This window comes from Sciurus carolinensis, unplaced genomic scaffold (genome assembly GCF_902686445.1).
Source record: "Sciurus carolinensis unplaced genomic scaffold, mSciCar1.2, whole genome shotgun sequence".
Taxonomy (NCBI): Eukaryota; Metazoa; Chordata; class Mammalia; order Rodentia; family Sciuridae; genus Sciurus; species Sciurus carolinensis.
The window spans coordinates 62,028-79,995 of NW_025920125.1; the positions used below are offsets into that span (position 1 = coordinate 62,028).

A 17,968-nucleotide genomic window follows, 5' to 3' on the forward strand; every position below is an offset into this window, starting at 1 on the left:
AAAGGTTTACCCCATTTGTGTACAATGAATCAAAATGTGTCTGTAAAAATAAAAAAAATATTTAAAAAAAGAAGAAATGATGATGTGAAATTGCCAAAACTTAGTTCAATACCATGATCATAACCATAAAAGTAGAATTCTCTTTCTCTATTTCTTTAGGGAGTGTCTGCATTGCTTATTTCAAGATCAGAGCAGGTCAATTCTTTTGGTGTGTGTTGTTGAAGACAGTTTCTTCCTATTCTTCTAACTAAAACTTGGAAAGAAAGCCTCAATAGAAGAACAAAAAACCAACTCAGAAGTCAATATTTATTCAATAGCTTAGTTTTCTGAAGCAAAGAGAAGAACTGACAATTCAGTTTTGAAAAATGTAAAAGGACTAGGTAACCACTCTTTTCAGGGGATAGTTAATAATCTAATGCAGGTTCACTGAGTGCCCTGTGCCCACTTTTGAGTGAACACATGAAGTTGATGTCCTTCTCTTCTATTAATAAACATCAAAATTTAGCAAACCATCTCAAAGGCTTAGAACCATCTTGCTTGTGCACACAGAACTAATTGGCTTCTCATTACCTTCCCACAAAGGTGAGAGTCTGATTATAGACCATTGGCTTGGAAAGACTCAAATATCAATATTCATATGCACAATCACCCCTGTTGAGAGCTTCCAAGATAGGGCATTGCTGAATGCTTGTGTATTCCTTGAAATTTACTGGGGAACAACAAATGGGGAGGACCACCACAAGGAAGATCTGCAACTCTGAATGGTGCTGAGTTTGGTGAGCCCTGAGGCACCAGTGAATTTGAAAAAAGGAAATAGTCCCTGTTTTTTAAGCTGGTGAAAATCAAAGTCATGGAAAATTCTCCTCTCTTATCTCCTGCTCCCAAAAGTATTCAACTTATGACATTATGGCATTATTTGATAACATTCCCTATCCACTAAAAGTTTCTTCAGGAAGAAGAAAGAGCCCTGTATGACCTTTGGCAGACCTGGTGGGACCATGAAATGAGCAGAAGTTCAGTCCATTTCCAATTCACTGTAAAATGCCTTTAACAAGGTCAGCGAGTGATAATTTCTCTTCAGTGACCACTCTTGGAAAATGCCTAAAAATTGATTTGTTGGGATTCTTGCTTAATTCTACAAAACAGGAGAAAAAAGAAATCACAGAAAAGGGGTGATGAATCTTGGGTTCCAGAGGGGTTTGATTCCACTGGAAACAGATTCACTGTCTTAATAAAGAAATCCCATGAACAAGTATATCAATAAAGCCTGAGTGTTAATCCCTTGCCTCTAATACATCTTTCTACCAATATTCTCAACATGGTTTTGTATCCAGTTGTCCCAGTCCTGACTTTCACACTCTGAAGTACAGCATCACCAGATTCAAACACTGAGGCATCAAGCTCTGAAGGCTGTACTATTCCCTTTCTAAGAAGAGCATCCAAGACAAAGGTGTAGTGTGACACACTGGCAGTAGAAAAATCACAAGAACATACATTCTTTTAAAATTATGATTTTTCTGACAGCTAGACCAATGTAGAAAAAATAAAAATTATAAAGTGATATATTATGACCACAGCTTCCCTACTGAAATCCAAATGAGGTAAATACAGATATTAAAGGCACAATGTGAAGCCCAGAACAGTCAATATCAGTGTGAGATTGAGACACCCTGGAAATAGCCCACAGACTTTGCCCTCTGGTCTTGTGTTAGCAAGGAACAGCAAGGCAGTGCAGGGTACATATGTACCTCCTAATGTCCTCATATCTGCAGATGTGTACTCAGGTTATGGTGATCCTGACAAACAGACCATGGAACTTAGGGGCCACCTAGTTGGTCCCAGGTGCAAGACTGCAACTCAGATCTAAAGGCTCAAATCACAGATGGCATGGAACCCTGTGTATGATGGAGGGATGTTTCATTGCAGTTGCATTATTGGTGACATGTTCCTCCAAGAGAAGTGGGACAAAGGCAATGCTTTTTATGTACCTTCATCAACTGCCTTCTTAAATCTTTCAGTTACTGGGCATGGTTTGTTTCTAATGGAGCCTGTTGAAAACTTGCATCCTGGTTCCAGTTAGTGCTCTGTCTTACCTCTCTGCTCACTCCCAGTGGAAATCACGAAGAGCAGCCCTAGTTATGAGAATTTGCTAATAGTATGGATTCTATAATAGAACTACAATCCACAGGACAACTATTATATCAGTTTTGTATAGTATAGTATTGGTATTAATAACTAAGAACAGATATTTCATTATCTTGATGTGTTTTATTATATTATTTTTGCATAATAGACTACATAACAGCTATTATATTTGTTATGGATGTTATTGCACACCTCTTCTATCAATATCCAAGGTCTATATATAGAAGCTATTATGTTAATGTTAAATTCTATACTATGGATAATTTAATAGTATTAAAACCTCAGGGTCATTATTACATTAGTTGTACTTCCTATAGTATAAATATTACATCAATTTTAAAAGGCAGCTATCATATCAGCTTGATATGTCAGAGTATGGCTATCATATTAGTATTAAAAGTCACAAATAAACCTTTAGGTCATTTTTAGAAACTCAAGTATGCCTATCATCTTAGGATTAAAATCAACATGGTTGTTGATACATTAATTTTAAGGATAACTCATAGAAATTATTTAATGCAAAAAATGCAGATATTTTATTAGCATAATGTTGTATAATATAAATATGCTAATGTTAAATTCTACAGAACACCTGTTAACTAGTTTTAGATGTTATATCAAGGATATTAAAATCCACAAGTAAGTTATTATATTGGTTTCAGGGTTTATGGAAAAGATGGCATATAGTAATATTAAAGGTTACAGAACACATATATTACTGGTTTTCTAGGTGATAATATGGATGTGATATTAGTATTTCAAGATAGAGGGGAGCTAGTATGTTCATTTTAGATGCTAGGCTATGAATAATACATTAGATTTAGAGGTCACAGCACAACTGCTATATTTGTATTTGATACTCTAGTTTTGACATTGTATCAGTATTTGAGTACTCTGAATGGCTGTGATATCCATTTCTGATGTTGTAATGTCAGACAAATTATATTAATATTAAAGGACAGAACAGCTCTTGTGTAGTTTCCATGCTATTGTATGAATATACTGTTAGAAAAAGGACAAGAAAAAGCCATAATAGGAATATTGTATTAATATTGAATTCTACAGGGGAGCTATTTTATGTGTTTTAGATGGTCACTATGGATATTATAATCATCTTTAACGTAATCTACTATACTAGTTTAATAGTAAAATATTTCTTTAGCATTAAAGACCACATGGCAGCTATTAGTTTTAGAGGGTACAACAAATTTATCATATTCATATTAAGGGTACCAAGCCAGGCAGCTATTCTGTTAGGTTTAGATTTTATAGAATGGAAAGCATGATAGTATGAACAACCAGAGTTTAGTGTTCACAGCAGTTTTAATGCTATAGTATGAATATAATATCATTATAGAAAGAACAAGGGACAGTTTAAAAAATAACAGAAATTGTTTTTAAATTTAATTTATTGTATTTATTTTTTATGTGTTTCTCAGGATTGAACTCAGTGCCTTACTTATGCTAGGCAAGTGCTCTAATAGTAAGCCACAAACCCAGCACCAAAGGACAGTTTTTATAGGAGATTAAGAGGCCACATATCCCATATTACATAACTATTAATTTTGGGTGTAAAATGATTGATAGTATGTTAGCATTAAAAGACAAAGAACAATTACAATATTAGTTATAAATCCTAATGTATAAATATTATGTTAATACTAAAGGACACAGTGCATACTAAGGATATTATGTGAGTGTTAGCAGTCACATTAAAGGTATTAGTGTCTTCAGTCACAGTGAGTGTATTATGTGAGTGTCAGGTTCCACAGTGAGGATATTATGTTAGTGTCAGAGGTCAAGTGTAAACATTATATGAGTGTCAGAGGCCAGAGTGAGGGTATTTATGTGAGTTTCTTGTGTCAGAGTTATGATGTTATGTGAATGTAAGTGGTCAAATGAGGTAGATATTAGATTTTTTTGTGTGAATATTATGGAAAGCATTATACTCACAATGATCTCAGTCACATAAAATGTGATGTGTGTGTATACTCATGACCTGGAAGGCATGTCCAAGTAAGCTTCTTGAAAATTAATAACTTTGTTCTTTGCTTGTATTTTTATTTTTTCTGTAATATACATCTTAACCTTTAAAAAATAAATGGTATTTTTTAAAAAGTGGTCAAGTGAGGATTGTATATGAATGTGAGAGTTCACAGGGCAAATACTTTGTATTTTAGGCCACAGTGAAGATATTATGTGAGCACTAGAAGTCAAGGGAGAATATTACATAAAGGGATCAGAATGAGGATAAGTGTCATAGACTACATAAGGATATTCTGTGTCAGTGGCTATAGTGAGTTAATTACTAGGGTGTCGGAGGCATCATGAAGGTATTATGTGAGTATTGGTGGGCAGATTAAAGATATGTGAATGTGAGCTGACAGAGTGAAGATATTATGTTTCAGAGGTCAAAGTGAGGGTAATATCTGGATTTCAGTGGCTACAGTGAGGACAGATTGTCAAGGTGAGCAGTCAGAGTGAGAATATTATGGGAGAACCTGAGACCATAGTCAGGATATTATATGAATGTCAGAGGCCAGATAAGAAGTTTATTTAAGTGTCAGATGTTATAGTGAGGGTGTAATGTGAGTTTAATAGGCCACATTGAGGATATTTTATGTGTGTCAGAGACCAGAGGAAGAGTTTTATGTAAGAATCAGAGGTTACAGTATGGACATTATGTGCATGTAATTATTCATAGTGAGGGTATTATGTGAATGTCAGAGTGCAAAGTGAGGGTATTATGTGAGTGTGAGAGGTCACATGTTATTATGTGAGTTTCAGGAGTCACAGTGAAGATATTATGTGAGAGTCAGAGGCCACAATGAGTTTTATATGTGAGCTTCAGAGGCCACAATCAGGGTTTTATGTGAGTATCATGGTAACAGTGAGGGAATTTTTGAGTCAGACCAAGGGAAGATATTATGTGATTGTCAAGGCAATGGTGAGTGTATTATATGAATGTCAGAGGACACAAGATATTATGTGAGAGTCAAAGACCAGAGTGAGAATATTGTATGTCAGGATATTATGTGAGAGTCAAAGACCAGAGTGAAGGTATTTATGAGTGTCAGTGTGTACAATGGGGGTATTATGTCAGGGCAAATGTCACAGTATAGTTATTATATGTCAGAGGTAGCATTGATGATATTGTGTGTCAGAGGCCAATTGAAGATAAAATGTCTGTGTCAGAGGTCAAATTGAGTGCATAATATGAGTTTTTGAGATCACAGTGAGGTTATTGTTTGAGTGAGGATTTTATTTAAATGTTTAAGGCTACACTGATGACATTATATCAATGTCAGAGGCCTCAGGGAAGATACTTAATGAGTGACAGTGGTCACAGTGGTCACATTGAGAATATTGTGTGTCAGTGGTAAGAGTGATGATATTTTGTGAGTGTCAGAGGCTACTGTAATGGAATTTTGTGAGAAAATTATGGAAGTCTCATTGGCCACAGTGAGGGTATTATGTTAATATCAGAGACCACATTGAGGATATAATGTGAATGTCAGAGGCCACTGTAATGGTATTTTGTGAGATTCAGAGGCCAGAGTGAGGGTATTAAGTAAATGTCAGATTTAATTGTGTATCATTATGTAAGTGTCAGAGGCCACAGTGATGATATTATATGAGTGTCACAACCAAAGGAGGATATTATGTGAGTTGTGACTGTCCCAGAAAGGATGTTGTATGAGTGTCAGAGGCTACAGTTGGGATATACTGTCAATCACAGGGACAACACTTTGGAAATTATGTGGGTATCAGCGGTCACAGTGAGGATATTTTGTCACATCAGGGGCCAGCATGAGGATATTATGAGTGTCCCAAGTCACAGTGACTGTCTTCAACCACAGTGAGTGTATTATGTAAGCCTCAGAGATGACAAATATTTTGTGTTAGTGCATAAGGCCACATTGAAGGTATTTGTTGAGTATTAGAGGTCACATGTGGGTATTATATGAGTGTCAAGATAATAGAGATGGCATTTTTTGAGTGTCAAATGCCAAGTAAGGATATTATTTGAACATCAGGGGTAAAAGTGAGTACATCAAGTGAGTGACAGAGGTCACATTTAGAATATTATGTGAGTGTCAGAGATTGAATTTATTATATGAATATCAGAGACCAAATGTGGATATTATATGAGTGTCAGAGGCTATATTTCAAGAATGATGTGAGTGTCTCAGGTCACAAAAAGGTATTATGTGCATGACAAGTCACATTGAATGTAATATGTGAGTATAGGAGGCCAATCTGTGGGCATTATGTGAGTATCACAGGTTAGAATAAGGACACTGTCAGTATCAGAGACCAAAATGATAACATTATGAGGGCAAGAATTCACAGAGAGGATATATCAGCTTTAGACATCACAATGAAGTTTTTATGTCAATGTCAGAGGTCAAAGTGAGGATATTTTATGTGTGTCAGAGGACCCAGTGAAAATGTTTATGTGACTTTCAGAGGACACGGTGTGCTATTATGTGAATGGCAGAGACCAGAGTGGTAGTAGACTGTGTCTGAGATCAAAATGTGTGTATTATGTGATTTTCAAAGACCAGAATTGGGGATTTATGTGAGTGTCAGAGGGTACAGTGATGGTGTTATGTCTGTGCAAGATGTCACAGTATAGTTATTATGTGTCAGAGATAGCACTGATGATATTATGTGTCAGAGGTCAATTAAGGATATAATATCTATGTCAGAAGACAAATTGAGTGCATAATATGAGTGTCTGATGAGTGAGGTTATTATTTGAGTGTAAGTGTTCAAAGTGAGAATATTACATTAGTGTCAGATGTCAAGTGAGATTTTGTGAATGTCATAATCCAAATTGAGGGTATTACATAAGTAACAGGGGTTCCAGTGAGGTTATATCATGATTATAAGAGGTCATAGTGAGAATGTTATGGGAGTGTCAGAGGTCAAGTGAGGGTATTATGTGACTATCAGACTCACAGTGAGGATATCATGTGAGTCTCACATAACAATTGAGGAAATTAGGTGAGTATCAGAGGCACCAATGAAGATAAATGAAAGTGTCCAAATCATTTCAGGAAATAATGTGAGTGTCAAAGATCACAGTGAGTACATAAAGTGAGTATGAGTGGCCACAGAGTTATTATGTCAGTTTCTAAAAAAGAACAATGAGAATATTATTTGAGTGTCAGAGGGCTCAGAAGGGAAATTATGTGAGAGCCAGAGGACACATTGAGGATATTCTGTAAATGATTCAGGCCATGTAAGGGTATTGTGTGTGAGAGAGTTCACAATGAAGTTATTATGTGAGTAACAGAAGTCACATTGAGAATACTATTTCAGAGTTAGAGGCCAAAGGAGGATATTATGTGTCTATCAGAGACCAGTGAGTATATTTTATTAGTGTCATAGACCACAGTGAGTGTAATAAGTAAGCATTAGAGGTCACCATGAGGGTAATCTGTGAGTATGAGATGTTAGATGAGCATATAATGTCAGTGATAGAGGCCAATGAAGCACATTTGTGTCAGAGGTCAGAGTGAGGGTATAATGTGTCAAATGTCACATTGGGGGTATGACATTAGTGTCAAAGGGCAAGTGAGGATATTTTGAATGTCACAAGTGACAATGAGCTTATTTTGTGAGTGTGAGATGTCAGAGTAAGGATATTGTTGAGTGTCAGAAGTCTTCTGGCAGGTGTGAGGCCCTAGGTTCAACAGCCAGGATTGGAATGGGCATGATTTGGGCTTTCACATATAATCAAATTATGGAAGAGGCTCTGTTGGTCAGGAGTCAGATGTTGTGAAATGCCCACTATCCCAGGTGATGAGAAACCTTCACTTCTGGAGATTCTGTGGATTCCATTTTATATTAGGGTATGAAGAAATGTAGTAAAAGCCTGAAACCCAAGATCTGAAGGTTCTGCCTCCCTAGGTGAACTAAGCATCTCTTCCCCCTGAGGTCTTTTCACATGCTGGGAGACAGCGCATCTTCCTGAGGTTGTCTCACATACTTGGAGACAGAGGGCACATCTTCCAGCTCTTTGTCAGAAAGAGGTTTTGGTACTCAATGCATCCATAATCTTCTATTACATTTCTAGCTGAGGAGGGAACAGGGGGCCACTGCCATAAAAGGTTTGCTTTCTTCCATGTGAAAAACTTGGAAACTTCTCCCAGGTGCTAAATACACAACTCAGATACCTGTTACTGTGGTTGGATCTGGATTGTCCCCAAAGCTATTGTTTTGAAGAGTTGGTCTTGAATGCAGCAGGGTACAGAACTGGGGTCTTCAAGAGGTGACTGAATCACTAGGGGTCTGACCTCATAATGAATTAATCCCCTGGTGAATTTACAACTTCATGGAATATTGGAGGGGATGAAATCTTTAGAGGTGGGGCTGAACTGGAGGAAAGGGGACATTTAGGGTTTTCCCTTTAAGGCTATATTGGGCACCTGGCCTCTGATTTTTGGTCACCATAAAGTGAGCAGTTTGGCTCTGCTCTGTGCTCACTACCATGATCTACCTGCCATGGGCCCAGTGAAATGGGACCAAGCATGAAACTATTTCTGAAACCAAAGTCAAAATAAATCTTGTCTCCTTTAAGTTGATTTACCTCAGTTATTTTGTCACAGCAGTGGAAATCTGACTAACACACCTGCTAAAATGGATTAAGGGAAAGGTAAAAGGTATGGAATAGAAAACTAAATTAAAATTTCAGAGGTATATCTCACCTATCAGTCTTTTAGCTATTAATGGAGGAAAGCTGGGGAAATAAAACCCCTGCCTTTAAATTAGTGCTATACCTTACCCTGGAGGTCTAACTTGCCTATAAGTGATAATGAATCATTTTTAATTTCTTTAAAAAAATTTAACTTGAGTTTTTATGTGCAGTCTAAATACAAATATTCGTGGAGGGAAATAAAACTGAGTTTATATAAGAAATATTTTGTCATGCATTCCTTTATCATCTGGTCTCTTTAACATAGTTCTTGTCAATTTCTAGGTCTAGTAAACACATGGCAGAACAAGAAAGGAAAGGGTGGGTCACACGTTGATGCAGAGAAGGCATGTGTGACACTACAGAGGTGTGGACTTCTACAGGGGGTTTACTGAGGTGACTGAAAGGAACAGAGGGTGGCCACCATGCCTGCTGCTCATTACTTGTGGTTAATTGTGGCAGCAGAGGCAGTGGGAGCCCTGGGGTCCCATCACTTTTGCTTCCTGGCCTGTATTTGTCATTGAGCCGTAACCTTCAAAGTAAATAATACTGCCTATATGTCCAGAAAGTTTGGTGCTGGACAACCTCTGTAATTATCCACTTGAAAGTATACAGAATTTAAAATACACTGATTTATCCACTATTTTTTGATAAGAGGAATGGTGTTATTTTACCTAAGTTTTTGCTTTAGAATTTTTCATTTAAAAGTCTTTGTCCTAGCTTAACAATGAATTTGTTGACATAACTCTTATTTTTAGTATTATTTTAGCAAATTATTCAATTTACTGGAATTAAAAAAAACACATTATTTGAATATCAGTTGATCCCGGTCAATTATTCATGAACATTGTGTTTATCAACCACTTCAGACCAGGAGGAATCTATAGTGAGAGTTTTTACTTCAGTTCCTGGCCTTATTACTGTGGATCAAAACCTGACCAGGAACGATGAGTTTGTTGACCAAGGAATTCATGACCTTTAATTTAGAATTCAAATGTGAGTTTAAAAAAGGAACACAGAGTTCTGTCTCCTTGCTGTCTACTGCATCCACTCTAATCACCACCCCAGATTTGACAGTCTACTTTTATAGGCTTTGTTTCTATTATCCTCTTTGTATTATAAGTTTTGGCTAAGTAAGATTAAATTCTGTTCTTTGAAAACACACCACAAATTGTCAGCATTACTCTTTGCTATCTCTTAAATGACTATTTTTGTCATATCTGAAATTCAAAAGTTCTATCAAAATGTCCAGTCTTGATTTGGAGTTGACTTTTGACATGAAGCACTTCTGTGAAGCAACAGCATATTTTCTGTAATCTTAATATTGTATGATGAGTGATTTTCTTCCATGCATTTCTTAAATACTAACTTATGAAAACAGGAACTATCTCAGAGATTAAGGTAAAACACTTAGTGCTATCTAGTGTCAGGGGATATTTACTGAAATTGAATTTCTTTTAAAATATTAATTTAAGTTGGGTATGGTGGTGTGTACCTGTAATCCTAGCAAATAGGAAAACTGAGTCACGAGGATTACAAATTCAAGGTCAGTGGGGGCAAGTTAGTGAGACCCTGACTCAATAAAAACAAATAGGACTGGGGTTATAACTTGGTTGCAAAGTGCCTTGTGTTCATACCCTAGTAATGCAGAAAACAAAAATTAAAATTCATATAAATAATAAGCATTTATATGTATATATTCAGTGGTGCTAGGAATTGAAATCAGGGCCTGCACATGGTAGGTAAGCACACTAACCCTAAGCTACATCCCAACCTACTTACTATGGTTTTGATAAATTTAGTTTATAATAAAGAATATTTTTATGGGTTTAAAACCATAGAAGAGTAATCACAATTATAGTCAGAGTCATCATTTTCTTTATTGTAGGCATTAAATTAGAAATGGTCATTGTTTTATAAAAAAGTTAATTTGTTGATGTTTTTGTTTTTTTTTTTAAATTAAGCCTATCAATATTAAATTTTGTATAATTTCCAAGTTACAATTAATAACCTCTCTGTAAAACATAAGGGGCTGACCAACCAAATTCAAATTTTCTACTAGTATTCCTTAATTGCATCTTGCATATAGCTTATTAAAACATGGCTTCCAAGACAGGGGCCTTTTCAAACTTACTACCTGCTGTTTCTCCGCATGCCCAGTACATCCTACAATGTAATACACAGTTGTTTAATGAATCAATCAACTATACTTTTTCCTTCATTCCCTGAATGTTTACATATTGTGGAAATTCCAATCCACTACTTTTCAACTGAGTGGCCACCATCAGCAGGGGACTGTGCTAAGTTTTGTGCTGCTGATAACCTTCTCACAAACTATTTGACAGAAATGTCAACACAAATTAAATGTGAACACAGCTGTCAGAGTAGCAATAACAAGATAGTATAGGCAGGTGATACCAAAGAATAAGAAGGACTGGCCGTCACAAGTTTCAGGTGAGCTAGACAACTTAGTGAGACCCTGTTCCAAATATAAAAATAGTCTGTGGATGTACTCCAGGGGTAGGGTGCTCATCTAGCAATGGTGAAGCCCTGGGTCCTATCTCCAGCACTATCAAAAACAAAAGAGAAGAAGAAGAACAAAAAGAACTTGGTAATTTAGCCTATGTGAATTTGACTAAATAAAGAATAAGTGGTATCGATGGCTTTAAAATTTTTTCTCTTCTTCATGTCCTCCCAGCTCAGACTATTTAAAAAATAAATTTTTAAAACAATGAATTTTGTACACTTTAAATAAAATTTGTCTAATTTAATTACCACATTAATATACAATCAGGAAATTGTGACTTCTTCAGTGAACAAAGGGATTATCTGTACATTTTGTTTATTAAAATGACTTAGCCAGCTGAAGAGGAAAAAGCATATGTAGACATTAGCAGTGGCTAACATCCTTTATCAGGCAAATATTTTAAAGTGAATCCTCACAAACTGCAGAAATGAGACTGAAAATAACCATATAAATGTCTTTGATAATGTATTGTCAGATGAAGTAATAAGGAGGGACATACATTATGTGTATTTATCACAAATGCAAATATACTATGGCTTAAAGTTATTAGAAATTATATTTGAGTTAATTTCCAATTGGATATAAACTGTACAAGCATGTTTTATTTATTTATTTGTTTAATTTTTTCTGCAGAGCTGGGGATTGAACCCAGAGCCTTGTGCTTGTGAAGCAAGCACTCTATCAACTGAGCTATCTCCTCAGACCAATGTTTATTTTTAACATTAAACATGGCAGGAATTTCTGAAGTATTCACTTAAGATTAAATTATTTTAGGAAAGTATATTGATAATTTATTTTCAATTGCAATACAATCCCTTAGATTCCAATATTTACTGAATTTAAGCAACTTTTGGATGAAACTTTTTTGCTCTTCAGTATGTTGCATTGAATACTTTTTGTGCAGGAAGTGGTACACTACAGCAAAGTATGTATATTTGCACTTGTTATGTGTCTTGCAAGGGTGATATTCACTTAAAGTACAGGTTGCTATTTCTAAAGACATTTTGTAAAATAATAATATATAAACTTTGTCACCTTTTCTGAAATTGTTAGGGAGTTTCAGATAATGTAGTACAAAATACTTGTGAACCACAGAAATCTGCTATCCACTTGGTATTTTGGTTGAGCAGTTTCAGAAGGAAAAAAAAAAAACACCTACTAATAGTCAAGACCCAGTACAGCAGCTGTGATGCACACAGTTCAGGGCAGTCTTCCTGAGGGGAGAGGACAGCTTCTGTAGTCTTCTCAGTCACATCCACAAACACACATGGCACCTGTCACCAGGAACCATATGCAGCAATGCAACAACAGCACACTGTGACTCAAAAGGTTAAGAAATGTTCACAGAGCAAGAAATACTGCAGTATATCCCTGAACAATAAGTGCAATTTCCTCAGCCATTACAGCCATTGGCGATATTTGAAATGGAGCATTTTTGCAAAAGCAAGCCTATTTTCTACTCAGTCTCTTACCTGTGAATCACATATTTTACATAAAAATAAAATGCTTGACAGTTTGTGGTTTGAACTAATGGATCTCAGTCTTTAACATATTATGAGACTCATGCAGAAGGTTTGCTAATTTGGCCCTGAGAATTTGTACTAGTTAGTTCCTTTAAAATTTGATGTAGCTGGTCCCAGATCACATTTCTTAGAACTGTGATTTAAAGAAATATCTATCTTTTTCACTTTTCTCTAGAGGATAAGCTACTCTTATCCCATTAGCTCCTGATCTGGAGTTTTGACTGCAGGGTTTCTCAATATGTAATCATTCAAATGAAAACAGTGAAACGTACCAAAAAGATTACACAAATGGTATGTGTTTATGCCATGTACAGGCAGAGAAACAACATGTATCCCACTTGTTTACAATAATAAAAAAAAGACATTTACAATTTAAAATTAAATTCCAATAGACAAAGGATTCAGCAAATTAGAAGATTCTCTGTTGCCTTTGTCAACTCTAAGACTTTTTTGGGGGTGTGGCAATGGGGAGTGAGCCCAAGGACAATCTACCTCTGAGCTGTATGCTCAGTTTTTTTTTTTTTTTTTGAGATAGGGTCTCACTACAATTTTCCATGATGGCCTTGAACTTGTGATCCTTCTGTCTCTCTCAAGTAGCTGGAATTATAGGTATGTACTACTATACCTGGCTTAATATAACTTTTAATTTCCCCAATTTATAAATTATACAGATATATGGTTATTGCTTATTTTGGTAATAGGGTTAAAACCCAGAGGCACTTTATTACTGAGCTATATTTCCAGTCATCTTTAATGTTTTAGCTAAGTTGTTGAGGCTGGTCTCAAAATTGTAATCCTCCTGTTTCAGTCTCCTGATACACTGGGCTTAATGGCAGGTGATGCCTGTGGATTATCATTTTTTTTGAATCTGGTGTCTTATACTTAGTCCTTTATTTTCAAACTTGTTGTACTGTAGAAAACATTACTTCTATGGTCTGCAAATGTATGTTCCTCCTAAAACACACATGTTAAAACCTAATTACCACTGTGATGTTATAGGGTGTGTTCACTGGGTGGTTATTAGGAGAGAGCTGTCTTGCCCCTTTCCTCCATGTGAGAAGAGTAAGAAACTGCTGTCTGTGAACCAGAGCAAGCCCTACCAGGTACTGAACCCCTTGATATTGGGTTTCCTAGTTTGCATAGTCATGAGAAATAAATTTATTTATAAGGTTCCCAGTTTTTGGTATCTTGTTGTAGCAGCCTTCACAACCTAATACAATTATCATCTTTTCAGCAAACTAAATACTTTTTAATTAATAAGGAAATGCTAATGTGTGTTTTTGTTTTCAAAAGAGAAAAAATAAGTACATTGAAGATAATTCTTTAAGAAGAGTAGTTGTTTCACTGTTCTATTATTATTTTTTGTTTTTTGAGCTGGCAAGCAGGTAGAGGTGATGTACCCAACTGAAACAGTACAAAGAAATAAAACTGCAGAATAAACTAGTTACACATTTAGTAAGATATTAACTTGGGGTTTTTGCCAGACACTGTGCAAAAAATGAGAAACATGAAACAAACTTGGCTTGGCTCTACAAACCATGATTGAAACCTATTACATAGCACAGGTGGTAGGAAATTACTAAATTTTTACAAAATAAAATAAGAAGCTGGTGATATAGCTCAGTTTATATAGTTATTGCCTCACAAGCACAAGGCCCTGGGTTCAATCCCCAGCACCACAAAAAAAAAAAAAATTCCCCAAAAGCCAAAATGGTGTCATGAAGGTACTAGGTGTTTTATGGCAATACTGGCAACACATGGAGACCTCTAATCCTTGAGGCTGAAGAAAACGTGGCAGTGCTAATGTCATGCCTACAGGAGGCATGAACCCAAAGGATGATGACAGCAGTTTACATGTTGAACACGGTAAGTTCATTGAACATTGGCGGAATGCCTTATGCATTTAATTAACAAATTATTTCTGATATAACAAGGCTTCTGCTTACACAGTACTGTGAAAACAGTGCCAAACAAATATAGCACACTTGGAGAATTTTCTGCTTAGTAATAAAATTGTAGTCACCCAGTATGAAGAATCAGAGCAAGTATTTCCTCTATCGATAGGACCAGACTTGTTCTAACAATGGATGAAGAACTCTAGGAATACATTATCCATGGGCCATCTACATTAAAGTCTAATTAGTTCTCTAATTCTAGAAGATGAAATAATTTAAATTACCATTCAACAATAGGTATTAATATTGTAACAAACAATGAGTGTAAAATATTAATATTGTAGCAAATCCTGTACCATGCTGTAGGGAAAAAGAGTGGACATATTAGGAATGCACCCACTCTTTATGGGTTATAAGCAAACGCAATACACATACACAAGGACTTAATAATATGCTTAAAGTGATAAATGGAGACACATTCAGAAATGGTCTGAGGGTGGAGGTGGGCAATCCCCTGAGGTATGTGTACCCCAGGAAGATAAAGACCTGCTAGCTTGATTATTTGCAGTCCAACTATTTTCATAACACTGGTACTTTTTATTAACAAAGTACATTTTAGTAGCCTTATTAAAAATAATGACTGGAAATGTAGCTCAGTTGGTAGAGTGCATGCCTCCCATATAAAAGGCCCTGGGTTAAATGCCCAGCACAACAAAAAGAAAAAATAGAGAAAAAACTGTGTTTAATGGTAATTAATTAGAAATCTAGTTGTGAAAAAGTGCTATAGCAAAAGGGAAAAATAAAATATATGAAGAAAAGAAGGCAAGTCAAAATAGATGTTCAACGACTTTAACCCTCTTCCTAACTTAGATTAGCATTTGTACTTAGTTTGCTTATGGTAAGATATTTTCATGTACTAAAATGTCTGCTTGGAATAGCAGAAAACTAATCCTTTAAAACTGTTCTATAAGTTCATCACTTAGAAGTGCTCTAAGCAAAGGCAAGAGAACCAAAGATGGAAATACATGAATCTGTGACCCATAACTACACTACAGAAGGCCATTGATAAGAGATTTGCATAGTTCAAAGCCCTGGGTATCCTCTTATACCTTAGACTCAAAATGATGTTGAGCTGAATGGTTGGCTGCCTTACCAGCAATTTGGTTCTTAAGTTATTTTATGAGTTGAAGCTATAATCTTGCTAGTGTGTCCTTTCTAAACACTGTGTGCATGATCATTTTCCATGGAAAATAGTAACATGAGCATCAAAGTTGTTCTAATTCTAGTGTATCTTAGAAAACACGTAAGGGCAGTTTTCAATTAGGATCAGTCATGGCAGTGCTTTCATAGCTGCATGATCAACATGCCATTCTTTTCTCCTCAAGTCTTTCCTTCGGGTAATGTGTTGCAGGATGCTTAAGCACACTAAGAGTGCACAACATCTTCAGTTTGTTGAGTTTTATGCACATGTTGTCTGTTCAAAGCTCCATTCCCCAGTCAGGCCAAGGTCTTGGGGAGCAGAAAGTCCATATTCAGTAAACTGAGGTGAGGGGTTCAGGGTCAGGAACTGCTTACCAAAGACATGGGTGACAGGAATTCAGGAAGGTATGTGGACACTTTTTTTAAGTGTTTAATTCAAACCTATAATTTGTATTTTCTAAAATGTTATCCAAAGCACACTATCTTCTCACACATGTGACCACTGAAAATGAAAGGCTGAGAGATTCACTGCCCTCCCAAAGAAGGGCACCTTTTCTAACATCTAACATTTTGTGAAAATAAACATTTGACAATTCACAAACCTCAACATAGGCGGCAATGAAATACACATAGAGGCTATTCTGTTCTACTAGAGAATGTCCACAAACAACCTCTTATAGGCTTTCTTTTTTGGACTTCTGCAATGCTTTGCCCATCATTTCCTAATTTCTGCCCTTACACTTGGTACAGTATCACTTGTCCTTTGGCTTGTGACTGAGTTCCAAGTAGGAGAAATAGAACCATACGGTGGGGGCATTTTTTTTTCTGCAAAGTATCAATTCTCCGTAGGCCACGTGATTTCACAGACAATATGTGGACTCATTTGCATCACTGGGAAGGTTCGCAGGGTTTGCTTCCTTCTGTGCTTTGGCCGTGAAGCCTGTTCTTTGAGGTCTTTGCATACTTTTCCTTGGGTGTTCTTGAGGTGATGTCATCATGGTCATGATTATTATTAGATACATTCATCACTTGATTCACATTGTTGAGTGGCCACAGGGTATGCTTGTAATTTTCTTTTCTGCCTGTGCAAAGGTATTGTTCTTTGCCTTCCCTTGGCCAGCACTGCATCTCTTGCCAGTGGTGTCCTTGATCTCTTTAGGTGTCTCCAAGACTTTCACATGACTGTCCACTTGTCTGTTCTCACTCTCCACCATCTCCATTATGTGACTCAGTATTTGAATCTTCTCATCGCACAACTCCTGGCTCCAAATCAGGGCTCTCTGGATGCAGCGCAGCACTTGGAATTTTGGGGCACCATCTGTCTCTCATTTCAACTTCTCATCTTGTTCATCCTATTCTTTCAGAATTTCTTGGCATTTTGCTTCGATCTCCTGCATCACTGAGACATTTCTCTTCAGGTATAAAGGCAGAGAGTTGATGGAGGCCAGGTAATCCTCCATGCAGTTCATCAGGTGGATCTGCTTTGTGTTGGCAGGACTCAGCATGGTTCAGACTAAAGCCATCTCCACTCTGTGTGGCTTTCCACTTCCTGCACCCCTCCACCTAAAATCAGATCTTGAAAATGCAGAGCTCTTGCTCTCCCATGACCCCTGGCTCTCCCAGGAAACCTGCCCATCTGGCCAGCAGTTGGACCTATCAGGGCACAGTACCCAGCACATACTAGCAGGCCATGGAGGAGGGGGCTCCCAGATGAACCCTCATTGATCTGGTATGGTGTAGGGGTGGGTGGGCAGCTCCTATTAGCGCACACCCCAGATAGAGGGTCGAGAGTTCGAGAGTCAAGGACTGCTCGCTGCCGCACCAGGGTAGGGGGACCCAGCCTAGCAGACAGAGTCAAACTTGTCCCCTAAGTGGACACTTTAAAACACCCCATTAAGGGAAAGTCCTGAGACCTTCAGACCCTTTAGCGAGCACCCTCCAATAAATCCTCTAGAAACTCACCCTGTGGGAAATC

General features: G+C 36.8%; 1 pseudogene; it reads right to left on the reverse strand.

The window, feature by feature from the left end:
* Positions 1 to 16,667: 16,667 nt before the first annotated feature.
* Positions 16,668 to 17,498, reverse strand: LOC124973913 (inhibitor of growth protein 1-like; annotated as a pseudogene).
* Between the last annotated feature and the right edge of the window lie 470 nt (positions 17,499 to 17,968).